At 42.1% G+C, this 19,960-nt stretch overlaps 1 protein-coding gene across 2 annotated transcripts in view; it reads left to right on the forward strand.

The window, feature by feature from the left end:
- The window catches only part of LOC126858091 (leucine-rich repeat-containing protein 24-like), a 141,858-nt gene that overhangs the window by 55,310 nt on the left and 66,588 nt on the right, over positions 1–19,960 (forward strand). The window lies entirely within an intron of this gene.

Genomic DNA, 19,960 nt, shown 5'->3' on the forward strand with positions numbered 1-19,960 from the left:
TTTATTCTTTAATTTTAATCTATATCACGTTTCTATCAATATGCTCGTTAGCAGTTTCTCGAAAGTAGCGTAACATTGGAGATATGTCAATAGTTTGAACAAAGCTCGTTGGTTCGCCGGCACAAACTTGAATCAAAGTTCGTCAATAACGCTTGAACAAAGGTGGCCGACTATCGAAAGCTTTTCCACAATCGAAACGAAATTTGTCCGCGAAACTTGTTCGATCCGCGTTGAATCAAGTATAAATGCAATTCTCGTCGATATCGTTGCTCTGACAATATTTTATCGGTGTATGTGTGTGTATTTGTGTGTACGCGTTAACCTTCGCGCGTGCCACTTCTATCCCGAGTACGATACATCGTAGAAGAATCTTGGCACGTTATCCAACGTATCATGCATCTTTATTTCATGTCGACATACGTGTTCCTCGCGATGAGCAAAGTTGCTGAACGTATGAATGATTCCCAGTTTTCTCACGAAACGTTCCACGAAAGCGGAATACAAAGCAAAATAAACGACAGACGCTAGAAATTCGAGAGGCGGAATCGCTCGCTCTTGAAACTTTTCTTATACAGGGTGTCCTAAATATTTTGACACACCCGAAGTGTGAAGGTAGATTGGGCCAAACTGAGTCGAAAAGTCCTGTACCATTTTGCAAAATTCGCAATAGTTTTTGCGTTATTAATTAAAATATGTGAGCTAATGAGCGCGTTGGAAAGCAGTAGGCCGGTATCGGCAGGCATGTACGATGGATTACTTGTGTACGTCTCTTAGTAACAAAAACATCATCTAAGCGAGAGGTGCAGTCACGCTGTCATCTCTTGCTTAGATGATACCTTCGTTGCTAAAAAACGTACATAAGTAATCCGTCGTACATGCCTGCCGATACCGGCCTACTGCTTTCCAACGCGCTCATTAGCTCACATATTTTAATTAATAACGCAAAATCTATTGCAAATTTTGCAAAATGGTATAAGACTTTTCGACTCAGTTTGGCCCAATCTACCTTCACACTTCGGGTGTGTCAAAATTTTTAGGACACCCTGTATATATGATCCTTTCGTGGATACAGCGACAACTATTACGAATTATAGAGTCTAGAAATTTTTAAATTTCATGTCGAAATATATAATAAGAAAATTCCTTGAATATCTCTAATTTTCTGTTATCCTAACTGAATATTTTGAAATTTATCGTGATGTTTTAGATTCTCTCTTGTTGAGAGAGAAAGAAACTTGTGTTCTCCTCTCTCCTTGTTTCAAATTATAAAGTTTATCTTCTGTAGGATAATATTGATTTTCTTGCTGGAGGTTGGCTCGGGCATTGGGCCAGTTGGGTCGAGAGAGCTAAAACATTCTTCTGATCCAAAGAGAACTTGGTTGTATTAATAACAAGTTTTTTTTTAATTACATCGTATTACAGTAAAACGAATTACCGATGTACGTTATGGAGTTGTTATATTTATATTATCCGTCTAATTATACTTTAACAAGATTTTTACTTTGGAATAATAAGCAGCAATTCTTCTCTCTCTCTCTCTCTCTCTCTCTCTCTCTCTCTCCCTCTCTCTCTCTCTCTCTCTCTCTCTCTCTCTTTACATCGTTTATTTTCTCTTATGAAACTTATGAAACAATAAACTTGAAGAAGCTGCCGAGGATTTTCTACGTACTGCAATGTATTTTCTCAATACGAAGTGCTCCTTCGCTTTCTATCCCGTCAAATATTAATATCCACTACTCTTCTTTATGCTTGCCTTCCGCTTATAGACGCGTGTCTTATTGCAGCCGGGAAATGGCAAAAAATTCTTGCCGCCACGAGAGGAGCACACGCGTGCAATTTCGCGCAGAATTTCGCATCTGTCGGCATAAAAATGCAGGAAACACGTCCTCGCGACGATTCGAAATTGAAATGCTTCTCTAAGATGACGTGGAATAGCTCTCCTAGCTCACGAGGGTGCAACAACGCGGATAAATTGGAAATGGAATGCGCTTTTATATATCGAGAATGCTCTCTAATGCTCCGTCATAATATCCAGATACACGACAACTATATATAAATACATATTATCGTTATGCGCGGATAAAAAACAGTCCAGTGTTGTGGACGCGTGAGTTAAAATAATTCCTTTGAAATTCTCCTCCTTCCAATTTTCCCTGACTCTATCCTCGGGGGAATCTCTGTAGCCCGGCAGGAGTTACGGTCGGCGACACACCCTGTACATTTCGTCGACCATTGTATGCGAGCATCGTGATAAACAAGCAGCGGCCATTATCAGTGACACAATATGACGTCGTTTCGTTGTATTTACAGAGACGCGCTCTAGCGAGTCTCGCGAAGGGAAAAGAACGAAATAAAAGCGATTCCCGGACTCACCCGTCTTTTCTCTCTCTCGTCTACCTTATCCCCTTCGCGTTCCTACCTACCTACGTGAACGATACGAGCTCGGCTAGTCGCGTGGTAGACGATGCTAAGCGAGAGTGAAATTTGCCAGGCTGAAATTCTCAATACAGACGGCCACCTTTACTGGAGAGACCGACGGATATTCCCTGGTGGATAAAAAAAAATTTTCGTCCAGGAAAGATCCTCGAATTGATTGGAAAGATCCAGACGCGAAAAATTCTGTGTATTTGTTGTCTCTCGAAAAAACACGGCGGGGGAAAAAAAGAGGAAAGAACGTCCCGCTAATTGTCTGGTATGTGAAAGAAAAAAAAGAAAAAAAAAAAATTAATTGAAGTATGTACAGAAGGTAAATTTCGTGCAGTCTCTGTATTTTGCAAGCAGCCCCCGTCTCTTAAAACATACCCTGGGAATTTGTTAAAAATCCGGCCATTTTCGCGCGACACGGTTAACAAACAGAAAAGCGGAGAGAAAGTTAATTTTAATTATGTAGATTCCGTTGTTATATTTTCGCGAAACCTGAATAATGAAGCTGCCGCACTTTTGCGGTTGTATCCATTTGCAACGCATGCCGTAGATATATGCTCAGGATTTCGCCTGGTTCCCGTGGTCGGAAGTGGAAGTGGAATCCGTTTCGCTCTTTTTTTTTCCTTTTTTTTTCGCTCCGCTGTGAGCCCAGGACACGCTTGATACTTTGCATTGCTCAGTGAAGCGTTCAAAATGACATTGCACACTGGAAACTGACGCAATGTAATTTGCTTTGTCATAAATCTTCAATTCGTTCTCACAAAGATATACACACATACATATATTCATATAAATATATATACAGGGTGTCCTAAAAATTTTGACACACCCAAAGTGTGAAGGTGGATTGGGCCAAACTGAGTGGAAAAGTCCTACATCATTTTGCAAAATTCGCAATAGTTTTTGCCTTATTAATTAAAATACGTGAGCTAATGAGCGCGTTGGAAAGCGATAGGCCGGTGTCGGCAGGCATGTACGACGGATTACTTGTGTACGTTTCTTAGCAACGAAGGTATCATCTAAGCAAGAGGTGACAGCGTGACTGCACCTCTCGCTTAGATGATGCTTTTGTTACTAAGAGACGTACACAAGTAATCCGTCGTACATGCCTGCCGATACCGTCCTACTGCTTTCCAACGCGCTCATTAGCTCATATATTTTAATTAATAAGGCAAAAACTATTGCGAATTTTGCAAAATGGTATGGGACTTTTCCACTCAGTTTGACCCAATCTACCTTCGCACTTCGGGTGTGTCAAAATTTTTAGGACACCCTGTATATATTTGCTTCTACAAAGAATTTAAATATCTCTGTAAATACTTTTATATTTTCCCGTTACTCGAAAGTAGCACGCGTTACTTTATACGCGAAAATATTCGCGGAATATTAAGGAATCGAAAATTGCATCGTTGCTGGAAATGCACTTTCGCAGTTGGACTAGCGGCTGAGGATCTCTTTGGATGCCCCCGGTCGCAGTATAATGCGGTTTACATCCGCGCGAGTTAAGTTAACTCTGCAAGCGCGGGCTCTTAGTCGCGCAAAAGCTCGCGTGGGAAAGCGCGATGGCTCCCCGATGCAAAAGTATCTTTAATTTCTTTCGCGCTGACTTTAATGGCTGTGTTTCTGCTCGGTGTAAACTTTCGTGCCCGGACAGGGTGGCAAAAAGGTTTCCGGCTCGGTAGAGAAGTTCCATCGCGGTTATTTTTCTCGAGCAATTTGTATTGGAGGAAATTTTGCTCGAAGACTAATATAATATCGAAAGTCAGTGGAAGGGAGAGAAGGCTCTCTTTGCTTTGATAAAATTGCGGATTTTGTAAAACCGTGTTTTCAGCCAACCAAGTTATTTTACGTCTCGCATAAGATTAGTAATTTTACGATGTAATGGCTGGTCGCGCGAAGTGATACGAGAAACTACACTCGCGAGTATATTGTTGTTTCACTTAAGTCTCGGATCCTCCATTTATTGCCACAAACAGACGACACGGAGAGCGGAATTTATTAGACGGATTTATTCTCTCTCTTTTCGAGATAATGGGCTTGGCTATTCTGAAATAACAACGAGATGCGCTCTCGAATGTTGGTCAGATTACAGCGCGAATGCATCACGCGTACTCGTCGCAGCGATAATCCATATAGTAAATCTTTTCGCTTGTTTGCCGATCAGCGAATAGTCGCACGCGCACGCGTTTCATCAAATACGCGACGGCGATTAATTAATAGCACCAACTGTCGTGTTTACGCGAAATTACAGTGATAAATCCGCCGTATTTGCCGTACGGAAGATATTTACGGCCGTTCGACTCGCGATCGCGCGAAATAAAAATTAGGCGCTTTGATTTACGGCCGCGGCGCGAATAAATATTATCCCAACTCGATGGAAACTATACGCGCCAACTCTTTTCAGTCTAAATTTATTATTTCCAACGATCGATTTTTCGGTGAATAGTGTCGTTGCCTCTGTTTGTCTTCTTTCTCCCGAGCCGCGACTTTTTTGCTTTACTCTCTCTCTCTGCTCGCGTCGTGTCATGAAAGTCGTATCGAAACGTCAAACGCGCACGAGTCTCTTATTATTGGAATATTCAATGGATGTATTTTCTCGGCGAAGAATAATATGCGTCACGTGGATGATGATATTAGCCGCGCAATTTATCGCGACTTGCGTGGGAACGCGCAGAATGGCATAATTTATTCCGGCTCATTCGTCGACACGCGTGATAATAATTGCGGCCGGCGAATCGATCCATCATCGTGCGCGTCGCTCGACGTTTTTACGATTTTGTCGATCGAGCACTGCGGCGTCGCGATCGCCGACTTGATTCTCTGTCGGCGTCGCGTCGTTTCGCGAATAAACTTTATATTCGCGCTCGCATTCGGATTTCTCTCGCATAAACGGCGAAATTAAATTTTACTATCCTCGCGCCACGCGCTTTAATTCAATTCTTGTCCATTTTCGCGCCCTCACTGTCATATTTATACTTTGCATAACTACGTAAGCGCGGCGCATGATTCCAGACAATATTCGATATTCGCGATATAATTTTTCAAAGGAGAAATTGTTAGGAGTTTTAAAATTTTCTCCAGACATGCAAAGAATGGGCGCTTTAAAATCGAGACTCGTGCCATTTGTAATTAAGTTTCTTGCGCGCACCACACCGCAGATCACGATATAAATCAAGAACGTTATGGTAAAGCATGTTGCCGAGAGAGCCACACGTTTCTCTTGGGAACGAGATCTTTATTTTGTGGTTAAATTCGCAAAAGTACGAAGCTCTCTCTCTCTCTTATATATATATATATATATATATATATATATATATATATATCCCTCTTGAGCCGCGAGCACGAAGATTTCTCTCTTGCAACGAAATTTCGTTCGCGACAGCTTTTGCGAAATTTCCATACGCGATGGTGGAGGCAGATTATCTTCTAGAGAGTCCGATTCTCTCTCGGAATTCGGAATACGAGACTAAATCCGTACTTGTATGAGTATAATTACACTACAGGTCTCACTCGTTTAAATATGTATTACGGCATACCGAAAGTTGGCGAGTAAAAAGTAAATAATACGCATACACCCGCTCCTTTTGCCTTGGATAATTCTAAGGTAAATTTAAGATACATAGTTTTTCTGTAGGAATGACAAGAGTTTAGGGCGATAAGACGACGAAGTTAACCCGGGTCGAAAAATTTGGACAATTTTTGCCCTCAAAATATTCCCTTCTGTGAGGAGAAATTGGGAACTTTTCATATTAGTAACTTAAAAAATATATGCTGAAAAATATTGAATAAGTCTCAGTTTGTGCTCGATTTTCTCGATTTAGGACAAAATGAGATCTGTTCAGATGTACAAAGATAAAAAGGTCTCATTTTGTCCTCACTAGAACGGATTCTCTCAGGACAAAATGAGACTTTTATCGACTTAAAAGTCTCTAGCTAGGTACCTGTTTCCTGAATGTTATTAAAAAAGAATTATTTATATTCAAAAATAAGTTGAAATAAACTATTATAAATTAAAGGAGAGTTATAAATTTTTTTTTAATTTGAAGATAGATTTTTGAAAAATATATTAGGTATTTTTGCTTAAATATATTGGACTTTTCTAAGTCTCGATTTTAAATTCATTTTCTCTTCGTCATTAATTTCTGTCATGATAGAGGCAAAATTTCTTCAAAGTTCCAATTTTGAACTCAATTTGTACTCATCGATACTGAAGATAAAATGAGACTTTACTCAATTGATGAAATTGGTGATAACAAATTCTACCAAGTCCCGATTCGAATTCATTTTCCCCTCATCAAAAATGTTTAAAATTATAAAGATGAAATTTTTCAGAGTTCTCATTCTAAACTCATTTTGTACTCATCGATATTGAGGAGAAAATGAGACTAAAATCGTTTGATAAAAGATCACGAGGATAAGTTGAATCTAAAACCCTTCAAGTGAGAAGAAAATGAGTCTAAAACACGAGTTTGAGGACAAGAACCGTCCTCAAAAATTTTTCGACCCGGGACAAACATTTGTATCGTCATTTTACTTAGTGTCGAAGATTCGTTTCCCCCTTCCCCCCCCATTTCTCCCTTACTCGTGTCGGTAATAACATCCCACGGAATTTCCACGGAAATTCTACGTCAGGCTTTGCCACGTTGGAGTAATCGGCGAGAATTGATACGAACGGCGCTTCAATGTAGCTCGTCGTGTCTCTTCGCCCGTTCCGTTCGCATCGATCATCCGCGATGATTAATTTAACCTGCAGATCGCACATCTCGGCGCGCGCGTGTGGAAGCCAGAGCCTGAAACGCGTATCGACATGGAGCCGCGAGCGGCGAGTCGATCGCATAATTTCGCATCTCGGCTTTCTCGTCACTCCGGCCATCTCGAATCGCACGTACATACGCCATCGAGTGTCTCCCTTCCGTCACCGACGAGCTACTGGATACGAGCTGTGCATTTACACCTGTCTGCGTCCACAAATTCGATATTATTATGGGACGCCTGGGATATCCCATTGAATCGTTCCCTCCAAAAGCAAATTAGATTTCGGCAGTGTAATGGAAAATTTATACAGTTACAATATATTGATATATCTCTGTAGAATTTTCTCCAGCACATCTTTTTCGCCGTTTATTTTTTAATATTTCGTATAATTGCGAAAACATGGTAAAAATATGCCGGCGGTGTCAATTTCGCCAAAACACCCGCGTTCTCTAATTGCGAAAAATTACAAACGAAAACATCAGCTCCCATAGAGGGGAGTCGAATGGCGGTGTAATTAGAGGTGAAAAAGGAGATTCTTTCTCGGCGCGAAGGGTGGAGAAGGCGCGTTCGTTATTTCGGGGGGAAAAAAAAGAAAAAAAAGAAAAAAAAACAGACGGCGCCGGGGGAGATGTTATTGGACGGCAAATATCCGCGGCTAGAGGGAAGATTTCACCCTCCGTGTAACGCAATATGAAGTCACGCCCGGAAGCCTCACTGATTGAGCAAAAACCGCAGACGAGCGGTGTTTCAACGGATTGTTTCGAGAGGATATCGCGTGTCTCTAGCAACATTAAGCGAATGATAACAACGAATATGCGATTGCGAAAAAACACTGCAGCCAAGGATTATAAATTGAACACCAATATAATATTTTTTTACAATATAATATTTTTTTACAATTTTTTACAATTTAAAAATATTTCTTTACAATTTTTTACAATTTAAAAATATTTTTGATAATTATCTTATGGTTTGACGGATATGTATTTTCTTGTACGATATATCGGGATTATAATTATGAAAAGGCCAAAATATACTTGGTACAAATCCTTGCGGATGAATTAAGTTCGACCGTACAATGTGATGAGTCAAGATGCTCTTTTTTCACTTTTTAATGAATCTTAAGGATGTATGTGACATATATCGAAATACTAGCAAAAGCATTAAAATTTCATAGATTGTTCTATTATTTCTTCTGAATATTTGTGTTAATAATATTTCTTCTGAATATTTGTGTTAATAATTGTGCTAAAAACTAAGCACAATTCTCTTAATGGTTTGGAAGTTATTTAAATTTAAAGTTGATTATTGATTCTTATGGAAAATCGCTTATTGTAGAATTTATTGACAAATTTGACAAGGAAAAAATATTACCAATGAAATAAAAATTTTCACATATATTAAAGAAATTCTAATAAATATTTGTGCAAAACTTGATTTAGATCCACTAATTCGTTTAAAAGTTATTTACTAAAAATTGTAAAAAAATATTATCTGTCTCTTTTTCTCTTTCTGCAAATTACTCGTTTTTCATTGTTTTTTGCAGTTGATTTTAGAGGATATTCACGATCAAAAGTTTTTGCCATAAATTAGGAAAAATAATAATTACATCTATTTTCTTTTACGCAGACGTCAAAATCCATATTATTTTCTGATACTTAAATTCTTTTCATAATCCGGATTTATTGTTTTGATTTTTCAAACAGTATAAACGTAAGAATCATGTTTTCTTTTTAATTTTGACAATTTTTTTCATTACTATTGTACATCCAGATTGGATGCGCACGTAACATCATGTTTATCTCGTAGCGAATAAAACAAGGTCGCCGCGGTTACACGATCGAACGAAAGCCGCGAGTACTTTTATTTGGTTGCGGACGGTATTACGGAGATATATATATAAGACAAACAGCTTTCGGGATTCCCGGAGCGATTTTTACTGATCGATGTGGGTTTTTTCGATGGCTGCGGATCGGGAACAGGTAGTCGGAGTTGTTCGGAAACCGCTGACGCATCGAAAGAAAACTTTTCCCTCTTTACGATCGTGCTTCTTTTTAATCCCACGTTACGCGCAATCGCTCTGATAGTAACTTTACTTTCTCGCGATAAATGTGAAAGATTCTTTGCAATTTACGTGTCGGCCAAGTGCACGTTAAAGCACCGGCCATCAAACAGCAATGTTGTCCTTTTATAAACGCGCCTGCGCTTCAATTTTTCGTTTCCAACTTTCGACTAAAATATTTCGACCTTCTCGTTTATTGCTCGATACTTGAAATATTATGAATCTGTACGTTTCGTTTACAAACAAACAAACAAACAAACAAAAAAACACAAAATAATATGTATCTCTACAGATCAAGTATTACGCTGCCATTCATCCCTCGGCTTTCGGAGTTAAGCCGTTAATACTTGAAAGCGATGTAATGCCTCTTGCTTTCTCGGCAGTTTCTGTTTCACCGCGTTTAGAGGGTCCGTCGCAGCGCGGTGGCGCTGGTAAGGGATGATTCCGCAAATTACAGCAGGGGCGGTTATCGCGGGCGCGGCTTAAACGGAGCGTAAACGCCGCGACGGCCGCGGAAACCGCACGAGCGCTCAGTCAACGCGTCGCGAGTCGCGCAACTTCCGACTTCGGACTTAACGGTGGGGGAGGGGAGGGAGGGATGCTTCCGATATATCTCGACGCGGGATGAGCGATAGGAAGTTTTTGTCGCGCTCATTTTGAGATATAATCGGGAGATTTTTTGGCGTGATACATAGGCGAAGAGAGGATAAGGTAATAAATAGTTTTGTGAAAGCGTCTGCTCTCTCTCTCTCTGGAGGAAAAAGTAAGAATGGAAATGGGGAAACTTGGAGGGAAGTTGGAACGAATTAGGAATGGAGGATGAAACGGCGAGTCGGCGAGGGAGGGGGTTTAATAACAGGAATTTGCAGGAGCGGCGGACACATTTTCCGCTGTGACGCGTGCAGCGAAAATCGTTCCATTATTTTATTACATCATGCCATTAGTCCATTCCATTACTTAATGCACGGAAGCTGTGATAACGATGGATTATACATATATCCCGGAATCGGCAGGAAATGGATATAACAGCACGTTATTATTTCACGTCGCGCCGCTCGGCTAATTGCGAAACAATGTGCGTGTGTGCGTGCATGTTCGCCACCGTGCTTTTATTTAACGCACGAAAATATTCGCTGTTATGTCAATGAGAAATCGAATATATATATATATATATATATATATATATATATATATATATATATATTTTTTTTTTTTCTATCTACTTAGGTGGATTCTACTTCGAAGAAAGAGTCGCGCGAAAATATTATACGGAAGAGGATATTATCGATCGCGCGTAATTTTATTTTCATAATAACAGAGCGCGGGGCGGAGAATTAATAAAAGCGATCGGTTGTAAAGTTGATATTTCTCTCGCGAAAATATGAGGTTAACACGAGAGTTTAATCGAATGCGGGATGTTTTCTTCTTCATTTACGCATCCTCTTTCGAATATCTCGCGAGAGATGAGGAAATTTTTTTTAATAAAAGTTTTCATACAGCGCGGCATTCTTTTCGCAAACTTTGCCGGACTTAAATATCTCGGGATGAGCGGGAGCGAAAAAAATTAAGATTGAAATTGTACGACGGATTACTCTACTATTCTCTCGGAGGTGTAACTTTCCCAAAGAATTCCGCCTCTCCTTTGTTTCCTTGTCATCGCCGACAGAATAGCCTTGTATCCGCCGACAGACGAGACTTGAACGTCAACGTCATCGTTCTCGATAACGCCATCATCCATCGATTTTGACGCCACGATGACCCCGGTGGGGTCAGTCGCTTGACTGACATGACGTTTATCGCCTCGCGTGGCTTCGACACGACAAGTCAGCCATTCAGAATTCATAGCGATGTTCATCCTCCACTTCCCTCTCGCCGCGAATATTATTGACTTTTGCGGTCAGGAGCTATTCTTTGGGCTGATGGGAGAAGCTTAAAATAAAAGTAATAATCTTAAAGTTATTTATTAAATTATCCGGGTAATTATTTTTGTACACATTGAATTAAAAGTAGAATATTAATTTATATAGATATATGTAATTTATAATTTATATGATCATTAAGGTATTTTTTTTTTAAGTTGTCACATAAAATACTTGACACATTATTTATCGCGCTCTATATTTGGTAAATGTTAACCGTCTGTCAAAATTGCCAAGCGAGGCGCAAAACCACGAGATGTTGCTTGTTGTAACATTCAGCACGTGCGACCCACTTGTCGGTGGTAGATGATGAGGAAGGATCCCTCAGGACCCGCGGTACATTCTGGAGACAAATGTGTCTTGTGCAAGCCTACGAGATAAATTTAGCGCATTTCTCCCGAGGTCCGGGTAGGTCCCTGATTAGAAACAAAAGGAGTCTAAGAAAAATTGGATTGGATATCTAGCCGTGTGTTAGGGTCTATAAGATTCAATAGAAGATTGCACTTCTCTTTAACGAATTTTGAATTTATGGTACTTTGATACAGAAAATTTGATGGAAAGCAATCGGTTTGAATACAATATTCAACGTTCGCATTTCTTACGAAAATAATCAGTATATCGATTTGATAATTTATGAATGAATTTTCTCAATATCTTTGAGAAGTTGGATTGATGAAAAGTGTATTTATATTAAACGAACCTCGGACGAATCGCAACCTCGCTAGGAGTCATTAGAGCGCGAAAGCGGGGAAATGTTGCGCGACACTTAGCACGCGCGCCCCATTTTCCCGTAATGGACGACGAGAAAGGGCTCGTAAGACCGAAGGGTTGCCCTGGCGAAGTAGCGTGTAGCTACATAAAAGCCGACGTGTACCTCGCGACAGAATGCTTAACCGGCAGCCGAGCTCTCTCTTTGGACGTGCGAGAATATGATACGCCATATACCCGAATAGTGTTCCCGGAATAAGCGTAAAGACGTTGATAAGACACCCGAAGACGTATATATAAGCGCGACGAATATTCTGGAATATTTCTCACGTCTATATATACAGGGTGTCCTAAAAATTTTGACACACCCGAAGTGTGAAGGTAGATTGGGACAAACTGAGTCGAAAAGTCCTATATCATTTTGCAAAATTTGCAATAGATTTTGCGTTATTAATTAAAATATGTGAACTAATGAGCGCGTTGGAAAGCGATAGGCCGGTGTCGGCAGGCATGTACGACGGATTACTTGTGTACGTTTCTTAGCAACGAAGGTATCATCTAAGCAAGAGGTGACAGCGTGACTGCACCTCTCGCTTAGATGATGCTTTTGTTACTAAGAGACGTACACAAGTAATCCGTCGTACATGCCTGCCAATACCGGCCTACTGCTTTCCAACGCGCTCATTAGCTCACATATTTTAATTAATAAGGCAAAAACTATTGCGAATTTTGCAAAATGGTATAGGACTTTTCCACTCAGTTTGGCCCAACCTACCTTCACACTTTGGGTGTGTCAAAATTTTTAGGACACCCTGTATATACATATACATACAAAGGATTCTTAGAGTTTTTCGAATTCTCCCAACGTACCACATCTGCGATCACGTTCTCTAGGATTTTTTCCTAAAAATATTTAGACATTTCGAAATTTTTCAATATTGAACAATCTTCCTAGCGTCCTTTGCAGAATTTTAAGCTTCGCGTATTCTCGATTCCGCAAATTTTCCATTATGAACGCACATCCACAGCCTCTCCTCTGTTCTTATCGCTACCAACATCTTCATATCGTCCCTCGTCGCGTATCGAGGGGGGAAAAAAAAAAGAAGAAAAGATAGATCCCCCGCATAGCTTAACGCCACTCTATAATGTCATGAGGCGGCGACTTTTTGCGGAATTCCGCGGCGGGATATTCTATAAAAATTGTGCTACCCCGTATCCCGAAGCATTCTGCCGCGATAATCGTTATCCTTCGTCGGGGTACAGGTGTTCTTGCATCCCACCCGTTCTCCTTCCCCCTCCGCCCCTTCTTTTTTTCTGGGAACAGTGAATGAGCGAGGGGAGGGAGACAAGGACAGAAGAGAATTCTTCCGCGAAGGAGGGAGGGAGAGAGGGAGAAGGGAAAAGTCGAGAAGGTCGTTTAACGACATGCCATACTCTTCGTGCTTGGCATGCGAGCCTTATTATCCCCTGACAGAGGGTTTCCATAAGCCGCGGGCGCTTTTCCTTCCATGAAAATGGATGGGGAGATGTCCCCGCGAGAGGATAAAGGAGCCACGTCGGTGCGCAGGATTAGACCGTTCGTTTTTATCGTCCTATCGGATACATCTGGATGCCGGGAACGCTTGAAGCTGCCCATTTACCTTCCATTTTGATCCCCGTGCAGGATTTGAATAGACGCCTCATTATGACGCGTGACAGCTTTTTGAATAACACACCAATAATAACTTAACTCCGATAATATTGCGGCTTACGCGCGGATTATTATGGATTAGTATAAATTTGCAGGAAAGTAAATTATTTATCGCGACGAAAGATGGGATCCTAACCTCGAAGCGCTTGGTCTCCCGCGTCCGAATACCCGTCTCGCCGATTCCGTAAATTTTATCGAGACGGACTGTTGAATGAAATCCACACAATTGGTGCTCGCGCAATTTATGTCTCGAGACGCTACTTGAAATTTAGAAATTCTCTTAGAAAAGTTATGGGAAACGCGTCTCCTCTCGTGCCTGCGGGACGTTAAAAATCAACGACACCCGAGGCTCCCGTTTACAGAACGGGAATTAATCGCTTATCCGATTACAGGAAATCCTCCTCGATGAAGATCAGTCTTGAAAATGTGAACGAGAAGAGTGGCGCGGGGGAGGGGAGGGAGGGAGGGAGGAGAGAAGAAAGGGGATGCGCGTAATCACGGTGTAGACCTTAACGAGCGCTTTTACGAGCTGCATCCTATCCCCAGTGACACCGCCATCCGTTCCATAAAGACTTTCTTATCTTGAGACGAGTGAAAGAGGGTAAGCCGTAAGGGAAGGAGGTGGGAATTCCTCTTCCCTTCCCCATGGCTGGCTAGCTGCGTCGTGGTATCCTAATTAGATGATAATCGAGTGCAATATCACCCCGTGGTCACATCGCGACGCGACAGCGTCGAAGTACAGCATCCGCTCGTTTTACAACGTTACCTCAAGAGGGCGAGAAAGAAATTTCCCGACTAGGCGGGGCCTTTAATCGCGCGGTAATGAGGCGGTAATCCTGAAAGACTCGTACGGAGGACTCCCACGGGCGGGGAGGGGGAGGGGGGTGAGGGATACAGCAGTGCTACGTCACCTAGCAACCGGCGTTTCTCCCGGCGAGGAGCTTGCCACGTGGCCACGTTTGTTATCCTGCCACCGTCGCTGTAACGAGGCCGACTTAACACAGCAACGTCATAAAAGCGGTGGCGCGTTGGCGCCGGTCCGCCGGGAAAGCCCCGTTTCCATTTGTCCTAATCAGCCATAAGTTCAGGATACTGTTTGTAAGGCGTAATGAGAGTTGCCGCTGGCTTACCGCATCTCGGTATAAACTACTAGAACCGCACTCTCAACTCGTAAGTCTCGCTGCAATTTACGAGAATTTCGGGATGTAATGGATATACTGCCCGACGGGTTCTAGTAGAGGAGTCACTCCGTCATCTTATCTAATCCTTTAATAAAGTCCGTGTGTTTTTTTTTTAAACATGTGCACTTGAATTTTTTATCTATTTTTTTTTTTGACATATAATAAGAAATGTTTTTAAAGAAATTCTAAAGTAATCAATATTTTATTTAACATTTCCCTAGGTAACATTTTATTTTAATTTGTGAATCTTAATTGAATTGCTGAGTAAAAGAATAAATTTGGCCAAAATGCGAACGGAGAAAGAAGGGGCTTGCGTGTTGACACAAGCGCATCAGCATTCCTGGAAAAGAATTATTCGAGCTTGATGAGTGAGTTTTTACGTACCATCATAGGCGATACAAGGTTGATTATCAAAGAACGTGTCTCTATTCATTTGCTGTTAAGCGCTTTGACGTTCCTTTTTCCTTGTTTGCCGGTGCACGGAATATATACATCCATTTTGCGTTGCCGAGATAATCGTTCGATGATCCTCTGATTATTAATCGGCCACTGTGCGGAAACTCATTATTCAACCTTTTGCGGAGTTGGAAGAAGAGCTGGAATACACGCGAAAGTTCCCACGAAGACTGGGGAGAAAGTTTGCGGTTACGCCGGGAGCGTGAGGATGTGTGGGGGTCCTATCTCAAGTTTGAGCCGCAGCATGTCTAGAGCATCACACGGTCGGGCGCAACGATATCAATTGGGAACTCGTCAGGTTCTACGCTTAATTAAATGTTGCATCGCAGATTGTTAGGTGGAACTATCCGCCACACGATACTTTGAAGGCGCTCTATATAAAGATAGAGAAGACAAAATGAATAAATGCCGAATTATTCTGATTGTCACGATCGATATTACGAAGATTACGACACGATGAAGCGTGCACGAAACTACGTGTTCGGCGCAGCCGCCTTTTAGATTCACGTCACGAGTCGCTGTAAAATGGCATTCCGAGAAAATCGGCCTGACGAAGAGGGAGTGGTAGTAAATCGGAGTCCCTTACTCAGGAAACTATTGCGTGGTTCCTTGATATTCCCGCAAGGGGACTAGGCTGCACAGACTCAGACTTCACCTCCTTTCAGCTCGCGCTTAAACGCGACGTATCGCGTTTCGTTGCCACGCAAATCGCGCATTAACCCGGTCGGCGTGATTGCCGCCACGCAACGGCTTGATTTAGATTCCTCGAGAGGATATTGCACGTTCCCAGCTCTAATCGGCCGCGAAAATTCACTCTGAAAAACGTTTCTTCCTCTCTCTCGCGCGCGCGCAATTATTTTAACAGCTCGGAAAGCACTCTCGTGGCTGAAGCCGATAAACGTTCGACGATGTCGAACTATGTACTATTACTTTCCGACTATTACGCCGGCTGTTTCGCGGCAATCGCATTAGTTCTCGATCCGGGAACGATAACCAGCCGATAGCCATTAGAGTCTCGCGCAAGGCTTTCTTGCCTACAACATGTGTTATATTGCCGGGCGCGCGTCCTCTTAATGTTCGGCAGCCTTAAATTGCGTTACCCACCCTCGACCCGAGCGGCGATTATCGCTCGCTCTAATACGATAAATAATCTCCTATTTTTTTTTTAAATCTTTTTTAAAACTCTCGTCGGTTTATATTCTGCGAGTTACGAGGATTATTCCGGATGTCGCGGCGATTTCCCTCGCGCAAGCGCGCGAATCCCCGTAAATATTCACGTCCTTGTACGTTCTGTTTTTTTTTCTTTTTTTTTTCCGCCACTCCGATTTATTTCTAGAATTCGAATTTTTTTATCATTTGCAGCTTTAAAGTGCCCGATACGTTTGAAATGCGATAAACTCGGCTCGTGTCACTTAAGCCCGCGCGATTGCCTCATTTGTGAGGTCACCTGCCGGAATAAACGGCGAAAATGTTTCCCCGCTTTTCTTTCCTTTCCTCTTTTCGTCTTTTTTTTTGCGCGCCGCGGGAAATTACATATCGGGAAACCGTCGAATCCGTTTGCAACGGTTCTTTTATTGGCTGAGTCGGTTTGCTCGAATCCGCTCGCGTCGGCAAGGATTTTGACGAGAGAGCTTTCCCGTCGGATCGAGAGGCCTGCCGCTCTCACGCCCGAGAGCCCGTTCGTAGATAGGTAGACTAAAAGAGAGAGAGAGAGAGAGAGAGACGAAGAGAGGGCTTTCCGGCAAGCGGCGGTCGAAGGAAATGGCAGAGCGGCTAACCAACCATCGACCATCGCAGGTATTTCAACATCTTTTTCATCGCTCGAGACATTAATCCTTAAAAAAAAAAAAAAGTTGCCTTCAATTTTATCTTAGGAGTATATCTTGAGATTATTCCGACGTTTTTCTTTTCCTTCGCGCTAATATTTATGTACATCTTGCACTCAGCAAGATATATCCGCTTCTGTATCTAGCAGCTTTAAACTTCTTGATATTCTAATCAAATGAGAATTTGTACGCGATTTATGAGTATAATCTCTCGACAATAAAAGGCCCATTTATATCGGTACGGATTCTTTTTTTATTTTATATACAGGGTGTCCGGCGTCAATTGCATCATCCATCGTGTGCAGATAGAGCAAATAAAACTGAGAAGAAAAGTCCTGTATCATTTTTTTCGATAACGTTTAATAAAAGAGTTATTATTGAGTGAAGTCTGGCAATTCAGCGCCGATCTTTAGCTAGACGCACCAATGAGCCACGCGCCTGGCATGTGTGCGTGAGCGCTCAGCTGTGCAGCGCCTCACTGACGTGCGTCTGGCTAAAGATCGGCGATGATTGGCCAAACTTTACTCATTAATAACTCTCTTATTAAACGTTATAGAAAAAAATGGTACAGGACTTTTCTCCTCAGTTTTATCTGCTCTACCTGCATACGACGGGTGATGCGATTGACGCCGGACACCCTGTATATGCAAGTGCATATATGTATAAAGATCAGTAAAGGTGGCAATAATAGTCTTCGATTGAATCTTTTTTTAAAAAATCATACAAAAATCTGCAAGTTTCTATTTTGTATAAAATATCATATATATATTACGAATGACTTGCATATATTTTATTTGACTTATACATTGATGATTTATACATATTTTATATATGCATACATATTTTGCGTATTAATTCGAAATGATTGAGTCCAGATGGACAAAGAACTGTACTCGACGAGTTTTGAAGGGACGAAACTATTGCGCAGAACTCTCGTAGATTCCCATCTCACCTTCTTCGAAACATGGCATCCCCTTAAGCGTCCTTTGAAGTCATTCTTTTCCATTTCCTCAGTGCCACAGGCCCGTTTGAGCCCTTTGCATACCCTCACGCTCCGTATGCAGGCTTTATTTGTGCAGACTGATAGAGAGAAGCTCTCCATAAGGCGATCACGGGTCGGGGAAAAGAGACAGAGATAGATAGATAGATAGCTAGATATATATATATATATATATATATATATATATATATAGAGAGAGAGAGAGAGAGAGAGAGAGAGAGAGAGAGAAGAGGGAGATATGGCCTCCCTCCCGAAGCCTCGGGGGATGAGAAGGGCCGGGTTGAGTTGGTCGTTGAGGGCTGGAGGATGATGCCATGGTCCCTGGATCGATCCCGGGCCACCACACTACTACCATCTACCATTACTGCTGAAAGCGGCACCCTCGATCCGCCGCAACCATCGAGCACCGGCTAACTACCCCTTTCGTACATATATACACGAGCACCCAAACACACACATGCATATGGATCTTCGCATCTCCCGTCCCTCCCCCTGCGCGATCCTGCACGCCGCTCTCACGTGTCGTCGCGACACGCTCGAGCGTGTCACGCGTGTGCGTCGACTCATGCATAGATATCAAGTGCACGCGTCCCAAGGGAGAATGGACGGAGGAGAGAGAGAGAGAGAGAGAGAGAGAGAGAGAGAGAGAGAGAGAGAGAAGGGGATTCAACACCGTTGCGTGTGCGTGTACATGCGCGAGCATCAACAATGTAGTGGCGGGTGTGAATGTTTTACGTGCGTGTCGAGCTTAACTCCGGCAAAGTGGATGGGTGAATAGATGGATGGATAGGGGAGGTGTATTATGATAAAAAAATTATGCTAATGAAGATATTAGAAAGAAATTGCGAGCGCCCAATATCGCTCAACGTTGGCATTTAATTGCCGTTCTTCGGAGACAATGCGTAACGTAGGTGTACACTGGCGGAGAATATTAAATGTATGGAAATGTGAAATACCTGCGTTTTAAGGAGAGGCGCGAGAGAAACAATTAAACATTTAAATATCAGAATGGGGGAGAATTTAAAGCGCATTAAAGATTAAAATTTAATTTGAATATATTCTTCCCCTCGCTTAAGGTAGGGAGAGAAAACGGACGGGTCTGTGTGAACCTTCTCATTTTTAAATTACTCCAATTTCCATGCGCGCCTTCTGCGAGAGAATAATCCAGATGGAAAGGCAGGTGTTCCTCGACTCGGGCATGTAATTTCCTCTCTCCCTCTGCGGACAGAAATTTCGATCGATCTCGCATCGCAAATCAGCTGATCGAGCGGTTACTTTCGGGACGCCTCGATTATCGTCTAGCATCCATCCTCTATGACATTATTGTGTCGAGTCATCTTTTCAGGGAGAGGAATAGTACACGTGTGGTAGGACACATGTCGCTGGACGATGAATAGCCGAATGACAAGCTAATTTCGGGATGTCGAGATACCCCCTAGGTACTTGGAGATGACGTTGATGAGTTTATAGCCGACGTTAATGAGGCGCGTCTTTATGTCGTTGAAGAGACGGATAATCTTTATCCATTTCTGTATTATTAGTTAACAAAGAGGCTCTTAGCTTCTTAAAGGATCATCCTCAAAGTCTCAAGGTTAATTCCCCATCTCGAAAGTAAAGGCTTAATGGCGAGTTAATTTCGCGACATCGCCGTAATAAATGCTAATGGTATATACATGCTGTCGCCTAGAATATTTTTATTATAATTTCCATCACTTTGCGATACTTTTAAATTTACTCGATAAACGGATGGATTTTTATCAAGCCGTCGACGATTTCTCTTCCGGCGTTTTTTAGTTTCGGCAAATGTTGCTTCGCGACAAAAAGCCTGGAGAGCCCGTCGTCGTCATTCCTCCGATCGTTACGCATAAAAAATTCATGCGAACTGCGAAATTTTCTCGCCAACAACGGCGTTGTGTCGGTCCCGGATTTACCCCCGACG

The sequence above is a fragment of the Cataglyphis hispanica genome, chromosome 24 (assembly GCF_021464435.1).
Source record: "Cataglyphis hispanica isolate Lineage 1 chromosome 24, ULB_Chis1_1.0, whole genome shotgun sequence".
In the NCBI taxonomy this organism is placed as follows: Eukaryota; Metazoa; Arthropoda; class Insecta; order Hymenoptera; family Formicidae; genus Cataglyphis; species Cataglyphis hispanica.